Below are 14045 nucleotides of genomic sequence, written 5' to 3'. Positions count from 1 at the left end.
AATGATCAATACTTTTGTTGTTGTTATTGTTAGTCAATGAAAGCTAATATTTGCTGAAATCTTACTAAGGCCAAGTATGTTCTAAGTGTTTCACATGTACACTGTATTATTAAATTCAATCTTCATGATAACTTGTGAGGTAAGAACAATTATCAACCCTATTTTACACGAGGAGGCTCAAAGACATTTATATGTTGCCCAAGAACAGATCAGTAAGTGATGAAGTCAGAATTCGGAATTTGGACTGGGACAACTTGATGCCTTGAGTCCAAGTTCTTAACCACCACCTGACTTTAGTCACTTATGCAAACTGTAAAATGTCAGTCATAGCTTTATTTCTTATCAAGTGTTAAAATTTCTAAATTTTATTTTACATTTATTATTATCAGGACAGACTGTGACTGCTGCCACCTCCCAGGCCAACAGAACCACATGCTAAAGTATAAAGTCCATGGGGTAGAGTTGCCTAATGTGCAAGTTAAGCAATCTGGATTTTATAATGTACATGAAAAATCATTGGGGAATATTATTCAAAACAGTAACACAACCAGGTTTATTTTTTAGATATCATTCTGATAGTATGAAAATGGTCTAGAATATAAATCCCTATGGGGCAGGAGATACGATAAAAGACTATTGTAAGAGTCCAGACAAGAGACCATGAATGTTAGAATGGAGCAAAAGCAATAGGATAAAGAAGAGATGAATAAGCATTTCTGAGGTTGCTTCAATAAAATTTGAGGTTTGACTGCACAATGATGGAAAAGGAGCTACAGAAGCTTAAGGTGACTCCAAGGTTTTTGTTTGGTGGGACTTGATACACTGAAGGCAGACACCTACTCTGGTTTTCCCAGCCCTCTTTAATCTTCATCTTCTTTGAAGTCCAATTTCATATAAAGCAATCCCAAATTTATGGAGGAAAATAGAATGAAAGTTGTGTTAAAAAATTTATTCTGCCCTGAGATACTGGAGCAAGATGAAGCCTAAAATCAAGGATACTAGTGAGGAATCTTTTACAGGAAGAAACCTAAGTTGGTTGGAAATTAAATTGCAGGGGTGAGGAGGGGGAATGTGGTAAACGATAAATACGTCCGATTATTTCATTTAAAAAAATTGAGTGAAATTTGAATGGCCAATAGACACAGCATTGATTAATATAAAGATAAATACACTTTTTAAGAGTAGGTGAATATATCCATGGTTCATTAGACTCTCATAAACTTTTTCTATAACAAAGAGTAAAATGATCTTTCTAGAAAGAGTATTAAAATTAGATTCACTTATTAACAGAAATAAAATATTTTTTAAAAAATATAGTAAAAAGAAATACAATAAAAAAGTAAAACAATAATCCTTTCCTTTATTTAAATTTTGTTAGTCTGGGTGAACATAAAAATAGTATTAAGAATATTCTGACATTTTAAGCAGTCAATACAAAGAGTGAATGAAATTTTTATTTAAAGGAAAATTGAATTACTCCTCCACCAAAGAGGCCAATAATAACAATAAATTTTAAAAAGGCCACCATTATTTAATAATTTAACGGAAGAGAACTTGATCACTAAGGGACTTGGTAAAAGAGCGTGTTTAAAAAGTTCCAATAATTATTAGAGATAAGCATGAAATACACATACCCAGAAGAGCAAATCATTTAGATCTTGATATTTTATGAATCATAGTCTGTATCCTTTTACCATTTCCAGGCAGAATAGATATCTGGATAAAACACTAGTTGGCTTTAAGACCTTTACTGAAACTTTCTTTGCACTTGAGACATTGCTCAATAATTATCGGTTAAAAGTGTCCATTCCATTTGGGAGATAACCAAAGCCCTGAAGAGTCTCTTATATTGTACAAAATACCCAGAGAAACAGTAAATAATTGCTATTTATTACAAACCAACACTTTAGTATGACTGAAAGATCATCCTTTTTCTCCTTTCAAACAACTAAAATACATTCAACATCATACATAGTAATGCAGAGTGACTAAAATGATGGGATGCTCTGGCAAGGTATGAAAGGCAGTGGTAGAATCAGCAATATTCTCTGTTAGAGACTATTTACAGCAAAAAGGTCCACATGGAGCATTGTCTGAATCACTATAGGTGTACCCCCACTTAAGGTAGTTAGCATATTTTATTTCCACGAATAATATGAAATTAATAGCACAGAGAAAGTTAACAGTGCAAAGCCAAGGTTAAACCATTTGACAGTACACCGGTTACCTAGCGTCTAACTTCTCTGTTTTACTAGTAATTCAGAACTGGAGTATTGAGCAACCTCTTGTCTTTTAAATGAGGAAATAACCTCATCCCTTCTTGCTGATTTACTCTATAATTTTTAAACATGGATAGCATCAACAATGGTGCTATTCATGTGCACTAGAAGAAACACAGAGCTAGAAAGCACTTTAGAGAGAATGTACTCCATTCCTTTCACTTTAATAGTGATAAAATCAAAGCTTATAGAATTTAAGAGTATAGGTATTTAGTGTCAGATATGGGACCAGAGTTCTAATTTTCTGACTCCTTGTCCAGTCTTCTTTTTACTGGTAATAATTTGTTATTTCTAAAGTAAAGAACAAGCTTTGAGATTTTTTAAAAGAAAAAAAAAACAAAAGTTATTTAATCTGAAAGTTAAAAATGGGAATTCTTTTCTATTAAGTAAATAAAAATACATATTTATTAGAGTCACTGAATACTTCTATTATATCTCTTTCCTTTATTCATGAATATCTTAGGATCTGAAGGCATGTAGTTTAGAGTAATATAGACTCCTGATCACAGACATTTAATTCCTCTTCTTCCAATATCCCACCCTCTTAGCTGCTAGATGCTAGTTCAAAGAGCATTGAACACTCTGAAATGAGTTGAGAAGGGCAAATGTGTATCATTGGAAACCAGGAAGAAAGATATGCACATGCCATAAGTGTCTTTCCTAGATTTGGTCCATTAGGAGTAGACTGAAGGAAAGCCACACTTTGCAGAACTGCAGGCATAAGGATGATCACTATAACTCAGAAATAAATGAAAGACGTGCCCATAGAACACCATAATCACAATGGGATCCCATGGCCAGGGTTAGAGGAAGAAACATTTTGCAGCAGTAAGACATTGCAGATTTCACCAATATTTCTGAGATATCCACCAGATTGCGAAGTCTGTGCCTGGCTTACAACAGGTGCAAACAGACATTCCAGACAAAAACGAAAACAAAAACAACAACAACAACAAAACAGCAATACTGCTCTTTATGAAGGCAATTAAATTCAGAAAATAATGCTTCACTTCCTAAGATTCAGTTCTGGCTGCTGAACTGACACAGTCCCTGCCTTGATTAGCTTTCACCTTCTTTAGGCTATTGGACATGGCAAAGTTATAACGACTGAGAATTTAGAGTTTCTTTTCTGCCTAAAATATTTTTAGATGTTTATAGGAAATGAACAATGCTTGACAGAACCATTTCAAATCCCAATGATACACAGCATAGAATTCTCTCTGTCAGGATGAGTAAGCAGAGAAAAATCAACAGACATAAAAAGATGTCATTGTTCAAAATAAGGGGCATGTTCTTAAAAATTGGTGCAGATGCCTCCTTAAAATGAAACATAATTGCTGCAAGAAACAGAAAAGGACATGTTAATGTCAAAATTTAGTCTGATTAAGATTAAGAGGACATTATATATACGAAAGCAAACAATTAGCAAGAGAATCCAATTGACTGCAAGGATACTTTTAAAAATAGCTAAATTCGTAAGTACAATATGAACCGTAAACAGCAGATTGAAAATTCAGAAAATTAAATCCATTAAATGGAAGACAAACTCAATAATTTTCTACAGCTCTCAGAGGAAGAAAATATAAAAATTTATTATTAAGAACATAAAAAAATATTAGACAAAAGTTTTCAGGAGAAACTAAAGAAAACATCGTAGTTGCAATAACTTCTAATCTCAAGAAAGAATGAAATCTTTATATCAAAAGAGCCTCTAAATCAAAAAAGACCATCAAATAATAGGTAAATTAATTAAAACAAACCAAAATATAGACATATCTTGTTAAGCTAAAGAAGGTTAAAAGATAAAAATACAAATTCTTCAAGTTTCCAATGAGGAAAATGTTTAGTGTCCAAAGAGGGGAAAAACACAAGCAAACTCTTCCTCAGATTAGATATCAGAGAATAAAAGAACAAGAAATTTTAGAGAAAACTATTTGTTTGCCAACAAATTGTTATCCCTATATGAGGGCATGAGAAAAACATTCTCATACAGCAAGAGCTAAGCGAGTGTATCATCAACGCATCCTTTATGAAAAGACGATTTTAAGGTATACTTCAGCTCTACAGAAGATGATAGAAAGAATGAAGAAATTGTAATATAAAAGAACTCTCAGGACATGGAGTTATACTACAGGGCTAAGTTAAAACCAGTCAACATGGTTATAAAACAATACGCTCATGCAGAACATTTCTTCAGTATGAAATGCCAAATTATGTTTAAAAAATTAGAACATAGTTGAACAGAGAAGGAAAAAATTAATATTTTAATCTTACATGGGGATAGTTAACAGATACTCTTTCATTTATGATGCTGACAATTTCTTTTAAAACAACAAAATGAAAGCATGGCTATGTATTCATTCCGAATAATTAGAAAAAACAGAGGGAGAAAAAAAGAAGGAAAAACTATAGTTGATATAGTCCAATAAGCAAATCAGGAAAAATAATAAAGAATAAAAGTAGAAACCACAAAATAAGTGATGAGAAGAAAGTCCAAGTATACCTAACACGATAATAAATATTGAATTGGTTTATTCATATTAAATAACAAAAAATACCAAATTAGATCACAAAGCAAAAGTTGAACAGATGCTGTTTATCTAAAAGAAGCATGGAACAAATTGCCAAGATTAAAAATAAAAAATAAGCAAAAATATACCAATCGAATACAAACAAAAATGTAGGTTTTGCAATGTTATTAGAGACAAAATACATTTCAAGGCAAAAATAACCAATGTATAAATAAGATAATTTTATATTTATAAAGGTTAATCTTTCAATAAAGATGTACTAGTCATAAATTTATAAACAATAATAGTATCCTATTATGCAAAACTCTTAGAAATTCATTTCTCTGTTTTTGAGAGATTGAGAGATCACATATGAAAACAAAGTAAAGGCATTGAAGATCTGAGTAAAAATAATTATTACTGTTATTTTAATAGCTCTACCAAACTTTGTACTGTATAAAGAAAATTTCATTTTATAATTTCTAAAATTGATCAATTACACAGTAACAAAGCTGCAAGCTTTTAAACAAACAAGCAATTAAACAAACAAAAAATCCCATCTCAATAAATAAGGTAGAATTTGTAGACCTATTCCACATTGTTTGACAACAATACATTGAATTTATAAAGCTTATTTTAAACTTTATAAATCTTTGAAATTCTCTATGAAATAGATGACACGTATCAAAATGAAGTTGTTAAAATTGTATAAGACATAGAAAACTTGATCAGGAAAATTATAAATAAATGAAATGAAAAACAGTAAAACTATTTTACCAATAAGGTATTGTTTTATAGATGACTTATCGATCTCTTCTAAAAAGTCAATATTGACACTATCTACAAACACGTTATTCCCACATTTTAAAAAAACGACTGACTAAAGCATAGAAAAATAGAAAATTATCAAAAGTTTTTTCAGAAAAAAATATAAATTTTATGGTAAAACTTTACCAAAAATGGATAACTACAACCAACATCGCTAATGAATACAGATATAAAAATCTTAAATAAAATTCATCAGCTACTAAATAAAATAATGCATCAAAAATAACATCCAAAATAGCAATACAAAAATGATGCAATATTTTATTAATATTGAAATTATCTTAATGAAATATATATAATGAAATACAGAAAATATGTTAATGAAATACAGTATATCAATGGATCGATAAAAAATATGAACTACAGCCAGAGGCTAAAAGACACTTAGAAAGTCTCACATTTATTTGTAAATTATTATAAATGCTCTCTCTAATGAGAAATAAATGAAATCCCCTTACATGATAAAGTCTATCTGTCTCAAATTAAATTTACATCAATACACTTATATCACTATGAACACTGATGTAAATATATTTTAGTGATGAAAAACGCTATAGATATTTATCAAAATTAGGATAAAGCTAGAAATTTTAATTTTTGATTTCTCCAGGAAAATCTACCAATGATCAGAAGTAGAGGAAACGTTGATTAAAAGTATTGGAAAAGAGTAGATATAATTATCATAATTATTTACAGATAAAATTATGTACCTAGAAAAGCTAAAAGAATCAACTAAAAATGGTCAAATCAATAGGCTGTATCTGCAATATACATTTCACTGTGTAAGATCATTCATTCAGAACTTTAAATACTGTCAAATACGTATACTTTACAATTGTACTGCAATGTGAGTATATAGGTTGGAGGTCTGCAACTCAGTTTCTATAAGGGCCATTTAGTAAGTGTTTTAGGCTTTGTGAGCCACCTGATCTCTGCTGCAACTGTGCTACTGTGTTGTACGTAGTAGCCTGAATAGCCATGGACAATAAATAAAAAAATGAGCATAGATGTTCCAATAAAACTTTATTTATGGACACTAAACTTCAAATTTCATATAATTTTTACATCATAAAATATCCTCTTTATTTCCAAACTATTTTAAACAAAAAAGCCAATAGAAGGTCATAGTTTGCTGGCCCTCAATAGAGGCTGTAAGTGGTCTGCCAGTGATGTTATCACAAATCAATCTGTTAGGTATCATGCAGACCAAAATGGCACTCTCAAACCTATGTCATGTCATGAAGAATTTCATAAATTTCATGAAACATTTTTTTACTCTCAGATATATAAATGGGAAGAAAACTTTGAATATTAAGGTTAGGAAGGACAGGTTCAGGAGACACTGAGGGGTCTAACAAATGTCATCTTCTCTTCCAGTTTCTATAGATGAAATAACAATAAATTCTGATGTGATTTTTGTTACACCCTTATGTGAAGATCAGCAAGAATTTTCCAGGAAATAAAATTTTCATCTTCTAACTGTATGATATTTTTAAAAAAATTAATGAAGGCAATTGAAGAAGACAATGCGCATTTTCAGGGAGATAAGTAAAATGCATTTATTGATTTTACATTAGCAAATCTTTAGGGATTTAAGCAGTATTTTTTTCGCCTTTAATTAACTGTTTTTGATCACTGAAAAATGATCACATACAGCAATAGATTTTGACAATTTGTATAATAAAAGGATATTTTTGGTATATTAAAGAAAATGCTGCCCCTCTTAGTGCCATTATTCGCCTGACTTAAGATATTAAATAACATCCTGAAGCATTCAGATATGCAGAATGCATGTATAAACCATTTCCAAATCTAGATTTCTGTCTTATGTGTTTAGTTTTATTAACTATGAACTAAATTTTCTGACTTGTTTCTACTTATTCCATTTTTTTCTGTACTTACATCTTGTCTATGGGATTTATATGAACACTAAAAATATGAGATTATCTTTAAAAATATATTAATTAACTTATTACCACATTTAAATTCAGCTCTGGAGTCAAACTCCCCGGATTCCATGTTGGCTTAGACAGTTCTTAGTTATATGACCATCAAGTTATTTAAACTCTATGTTTTTTAGTATCCTCATCACAATATTGTGATTTATAGAAAATATATATTTGGTCATTTGGATGACCAAAATATATTTCTCATATCTATCTGGTCTATATCCACAATTTTTGGCTCACAGCTCCAGGAACTCAGAATTTCCCATCTGTTGAAAGTGAAAAAGGTGTCATTTGTTATGCTAAGGAGGTGACTTTTAGAAAACACAAAGGATAGGAGTTGGTTGCCAGGAGATTCAATCAGGTGATTAGAGAATTAGAAGTGTTAGTCCTTTCCCCATCACCCCCTACATCCAGGGAGGGGAGATGAGAAGGGTTGGATAATCAAGCATCAATGGCCAGTAATTTAATCAGTCATGTCTGTGTAATGAAGACTCCATAAAAACTCAAGAGAATGGGGTTCGGAGAGCTTCTGAGTTGGTGAACACATGGAGATGTGGGGAGAGTAGTAGACGTCAAGAAGGCATAGAAACTCTGTGCCCCTTCCCACATACCTTGTCCTATGCATCTTTTCTATCTGGCTGTTCCTGGGTTATATCCTTTTACAAAAAAAACAGTGATCTCGTAACATGTTTCTCTGAGTTCTGTGAGCCATTCTAGCAAATTAATCGAACCCAAGGACGGTGTTGTGGGATCTTCTGATTTATAGCCATTTGGTCAGAAGTACATGTAACAATCTGGACTTGCAATTGGCATTCTGAGTTAGAGAGGGTCATTCGATCTGTAGCCAGTCAGTCAGAAGAACAGGTAGTCTGGACTTGTAACTGGCATCTGAAGTGTGTGGTGAGAATGCACGTTGAGGGTGTCTTGTAAGATTAAACCCTTAATCTGTGGAATCTGATGCTATCTCCTGGTAGATACTGTCAGAATTGAGTTAAATTCTCAGCCACCGGTAAGGTGTCTCAGAATTGTTTGTTGATGTGGGGTGGGGGTGAGGGGCTCACACTGGAATTAGGTTGATGAACCCAATTTACTCATATTTTAAATGTCATCATAACAGTACCTAACTCACAGGGTCATTGTAAGGATAAAATAATCTGAATCATGTGAATTGTTTCACTAGTGTCTGTAGTATAGTAAATATTCTTGGCAGAACCATAGATGACACAGGAGAATTTAATTGAAAAGATTAAAACAAACAAACAAAAAGGCTAATTATAAAGGCATTTTAGGGTTAAGAGAAACCAACAAAGGAATGGTATACTTCCCCCAGGGCTAGAAACAGTAGGAAGCAAGAGGTAATGATTCTTGCAATCAGGAGGGAGTAGGGGTCACCTGGAAGGAGTTATAATCTTCACATTCTACCATGGAATCTGTCAGGAAGGGATGTGAGGAATAAATACCCTAACTTCATTCTCTTCAGCTCTCCAATCCCTGCTGGTGCCTATCTTTGGCCATCCCAGCCAGAAGATACAGGCTATGGTTGCCTCTTGTTACAGTGCCAACAAGGAACCTTCAGGTCTCAGAATATGGTGTAAAAGAGTAGAAGAAATAATGACACGTATCCAACATAGCTACTATTTCATCATCATTCTTCAAATTATCTTTTTGTTCAGAAGTATGACTATGACCTTTCACTGCCATGTCTATTTGCTGCTCCAAACCACAAATGCCCCAAATATGTTTCTTGACAATGATAAGAAATATGAGATGAATATGAATAATCCAACCTATGCCTTCAATTCACTCGATAGCCATTGATAAAATAGAAAATTAGTCTTCTTCCTTTGATTATAAAGGTGAAAAGATGCTTTTCAAATTAGCTTTTAAAGAATATATAACATTAGTAATATGCAAAATGCTCCTTTTCTTTAAATCATCAGAAGTTGGCTCACATGAAAAGTACAGGTTATGGCATTAAGGATTCTAATTTACTGATGCCTTAGTAATTTCATACTTAACAACAGTGTATTGGTTCCCTATGGCTAATATAACGAATTACCACAAACTTGGTGGTTGAAAATAACACAAATTTATTCTTTATAGTTCTGGAGGTCAGAAGTCAGAAATGAGTTTTACTGGGCTGACATCAAGGTGTTGGAAGAGCCACATTTCCTCCAGGTTCTCTGAGGTAGATTATGTTTCCAAGCCTTTTCTAGCTCCTAGAGGCCTGTATTTCTTGCTCTGTGAACTCTTCCTTGCATTATTCCAACCTCTTGTTCTGTTGTCACATTTCCTGCTTCCTCTGTACTCAAATATCCCTCTGTCTCCCTCTTATAAGAGTTCTTATGATGATATTTAGGACCCAAACAGATAACTCAGGATACTCTCCCCATCTCGAGACCCTTAACTTAATCACATCCACAGTCCTTTTTTTTTTTTTTTTTTTTTTTCTTTAAAAATATAAGGTAAACATTCACAGGGTCCAGGGATTAGAGCATGGGTATCTTTGGGGCCATTGTACAGCCTACCATAAAAGGATACGAAAGTTCTCAGTTTACAAACTGAAAACCACACATTAAAAGCTACGTACTCTTTAAATTATCTTTTTCTGCCTCTCTTTTTAATCTGTTTCTTTCCCCCAGGAACCAATAGATATAAAGTTAACACATTAATTTACATTATAACTCAAAATGCAGTAGAAAAGTTAATCTTTCTATTCAATTTGACACTTACCAGCGGCTAGTCCAAGGGAAATTTAAGGTTTCTCAGATCAATACTTATTTGTTAAGCTATGGGGGCATGGAGAACTTTATGCCGTGCAAGGTACTAGAACCACTGGACTGTAAGACACCCAACATATAAACAACACAGCACTCTGCATAAAATTTCTGGGACAAAGAGTTGTCATGATCTCTTTTGAAAGTCTAAATGTAAAAATATAACTCCCATTGACTTTTTTCTTTATTATTATTGTTATAGTTTGTTTCATTCTGTTTTCTACCACTCATTTCCAGAATCACTAATGTTCCATTGATTCTTACCATCTATTCATTGGACTATCCCAGTACATGTCTTATCTGATACTATGTCTATTAGCTTTTCTATACCCAGCCAACAGGTTCTTTCTTTCCTTTTCTTTTCCTCTCTTCCTTCCTTCTTTTCTTTCTTGTTCTCTCTTCCTCTTCCTTCCTTCCTCCCCTTCCTTCTTTCCTTGTGAACATTTTCCTTAATCTATTTCTATTACTTGTTGTAAAGAACACTAGCTCATGAAACACCATTTCCCTTCGTTTGCTAGAAACACTGTCACGAAAACTAAGATAGTAATATATACAAATCTACTTACATGTTCTTAGAATGTCTTGAGTTGTAAAATGTATTATATTGACTTACTAAATCATATTTTGTTTCATATATATCTCTATTTAGTCTTTAATAATGAGCCGATTTTTTTTTTTTTGCAGAGTTAACCAAGGTCAGGAATCTGAGAAACCAGAAGCTTAGGGGAAAATGATGAACTACATGGGATCAGAGATTAAACTTATTAGCTGAGTAAAGTGTTGTCTCAAACATTTCTGCAATTAATGATTTGAAAAAAGACACACATTCCCTGCTATTATAATGACAGAATACTGAAATCTATATTTTACTACTTTCTATAGAAGCTAGGTCATTTTATTATTATTTTTTGGTTGAATTGGGAAGATAATGATTGGAGGGGATAGAATGTGTGCATTTATGTGTGTATGCAAAAGCATATGTATGACCGTTGATTAATTCTCTTATTACTTATAAAAATTATTTACTCATGGAATAAGAGAATTTCTTATAATTGAGATTTGGAAATAGAGATTTTGAGAGAGAGACAGACAGACAGATAAACAGAGAGACAGAGAGACACACAGAGAGACTAAGACCTCCCCACAATTATATTTATTACTTGTTTTTTCTGAAAATTTTACGTATACTGCATTCATATTCTTTTAAAAATCACCAGGTAGTCTACTATAACACTAAATTTAAAAGCTATTCGAGGCAGTTATATTAAAATAAACTATTGAGAGCTGTTTTAACAAGCCACTTGAAGTAGGATATAATTATGTTATGAAAATAATAAATTTCAAGGAGTAGCCTGATTAAAATTTTAAATGACTCGAGTTCAACAATCTATTGATCATCTCCTACAGAAGGCAGTATATGTAGGTACTGGGTAGCTTGGTAGAACTATGACATGATGTCCAACCTTACGCATTGCTCAAGTTCACATAAGAGATGACCCAGGTGTACCGATATATGGCTAGTCCACAGTATGACAAGTGTAGAGATAGCTGCAGGATGTGATGGAAGTACAGAAGACAATGTGACATTACGTACAAAAACATTAGAGAGAGCATTTAATGGAAGTGACATTTGAATTAGATATAATTAGGATGAAAGTTCATATGTATTTTCAGAAGCACTGGGTATTACAAAAAAAAAAACTCACTGTAACGCTGGACTCTATTGAAGACAGAAACATATTCAGTGGAAATTTTTATCAGTATATGATCAAGCAGAAAGTGAAACATTTTCTAATAGTGAGTTAGCATATTTATGTTAGACAGAGATTTCTAAGAATAAAGTAATAAAGACATTAGGCCTTTAACAAGGACAAATAACTAAGCTGAGGTTTAGAAGAAGACATGCATTAAGACTCTTTAGGAGGGCTAAACTGGTTAACTCCAATTAAATCCTAGTGGTTTAGTGAAGTGATGTCAGCATTATGATAGCATAAGACATCCCTTGAATTTCCCTTCCTCTATTCAACAACAAAAATCCAGCATCCATCCACAAACAAAGGTATCTCTGTGGGAATTGTGGAATCTAACATGATATGTCAATAGACCAAGGAGGCATCTCATCCACCTGCATTGGACTTCAGTACCAGCTGTGGTCCCTGCAGAAGCCTATGAATTGGTTCTAGTCCCACTCAGCTACAGTCCAGGAGCACCTGGAGAATACTGACTCAGGAAGTTATTTACAGACAAGAGAGCCTTTGTGGAAATCCAGGTTTCCAGAGGAGAATTTCTAGCACACCAATATATAGAGCAAAAACTTTATATATATGATTTGGGATGCACTGGAATGGAAAAGAGGAACAGCTTGACTTTGCCTGCATCATCCCTCCCTCAAGGTGGCACAGCATAGGGCTGAGACCTTCTCAGCCATGATTTCTCCCTTGCAAGAAAGGGAGTGAACGCCCAGCTTTCCCAGCTGTGTGGGACATTGACAAAAAAATTGTCTTGGAACTACGGTTTAATCCTTAACATAAAAAACTGTATCCCTAGCATACTTTTTACTACCATAGACACTAGATAGACTAAAACTAAAAAAATAAAATGCTTAAAATTCTAAACATTTATATAGCCATTGGGTGAGTAGTCTAAGTATTCAACTATGGGAGACCATCAAAGTTTTATATATATGCAAATAACATAATATAAATAAATATAACATATGTAAATAAAACATATAATTTCTGTATATATAAAAATATTAAAAGACACTATAAATTGGAAAACCATTGCAACAGATATAATAGCAGATTTATTTTTAAATTATGTATTTTAAATACAAAAATCCTCATATAATTCAATAAACATCATCACAATAGAAAAAAACTGGGCAACAGATATGACTAAACAACAGGTAAAAGAAAGATGCAAGACCTCATAAAATAACAGGCAAACATTTTAACTTCATCACCAATTAAGCAAAGGAACTCCATTTTCGACTACCAAATTTGAAAAAAAAAAATTAATGCTTCTACTCAGTACGGGCATACTGGCATAAAAGAAACTGATATTTTGTATGCAATGCTGTGAAAAATGTAAAATCACTATAATTTTTCTATGTGGCAATTAATCATATAGAACCTTGAAAATATCTATATCCTTTAATCAAGCAATTCAAGATCTGGAAATCTAGCAAAAGAACCCAGTAAAAATGTAAGTAAATATTTAGCTTACATACTACTTGTTGAAATATTTTTACAATGGAATATTGAAAAACTCCAAGGGCTCAACAAGTCTTTTGCTAAATAAATTTTGGTGTTCCCATAATAGAATAACATGCAGCCATAAAAATGATTGCATACAAAAACATTTAATGACAAGCAAAAAAATCAGGTTAAAAAAACCAGCAAGTAGAGCATAAGCACATTTATAAAAGAACTAACCAACTAACAAACATATTTATGGTAGAAAATGTAAGGATAAATTATATGTCCTTTAGTTCCCTTGTATGTGTTTACTAAATGAACTCTAATGAACATACATTACCTTTCTGGTAAGGGGAAATTCAAATTAATTTAAATTTAATGGGAAGAAGAAATAGACATTGTGATCCAGTGATGTTTCACTGAAACCATACTGAGAAAGTGAAACTCTGCAGTTAGCGCTGCAGCCAGGGATAGTTTAAGGAATTAATCTCGATCGAGTCTT

The 14045-nt window shown here is 32.6% G+C and overlaps 1 protein-coding gene across 1 annotated transcript in view; it reads right to left on the bottom strand.

Annotated features, from left to right (window-relative positions):
* The window catches only part of LOC102892041 (sodium channel protein type 2 subunit alpha), a 124727-nt gene that overhangs the window by 98932 nt on the left and 11750 nt on the right, over positions 1-14045 (bottom strand). The gene's annotated exons all lie outside the window — the stretch shown is intronic.

This window comes from Pteropus alecto, unplaced genomic scaffold, assembly GCF_000325575.1.
Source record: "Pteropus alecto unplaced genomic scaffold, ASM32557v1 scaffold3, whole genome shotgun sequence".
NCBI lineage: Eukaryota > Metazoa > Chordata > Mammalia > Chiroptera > Pteropodidae > Pteropus > Pteropus alecto.
The sequence above is the reverse complement of the archived record's forward strand: the minus strand, read 5'-3'. Positions and strand labels throughout refer to the sequence as shown.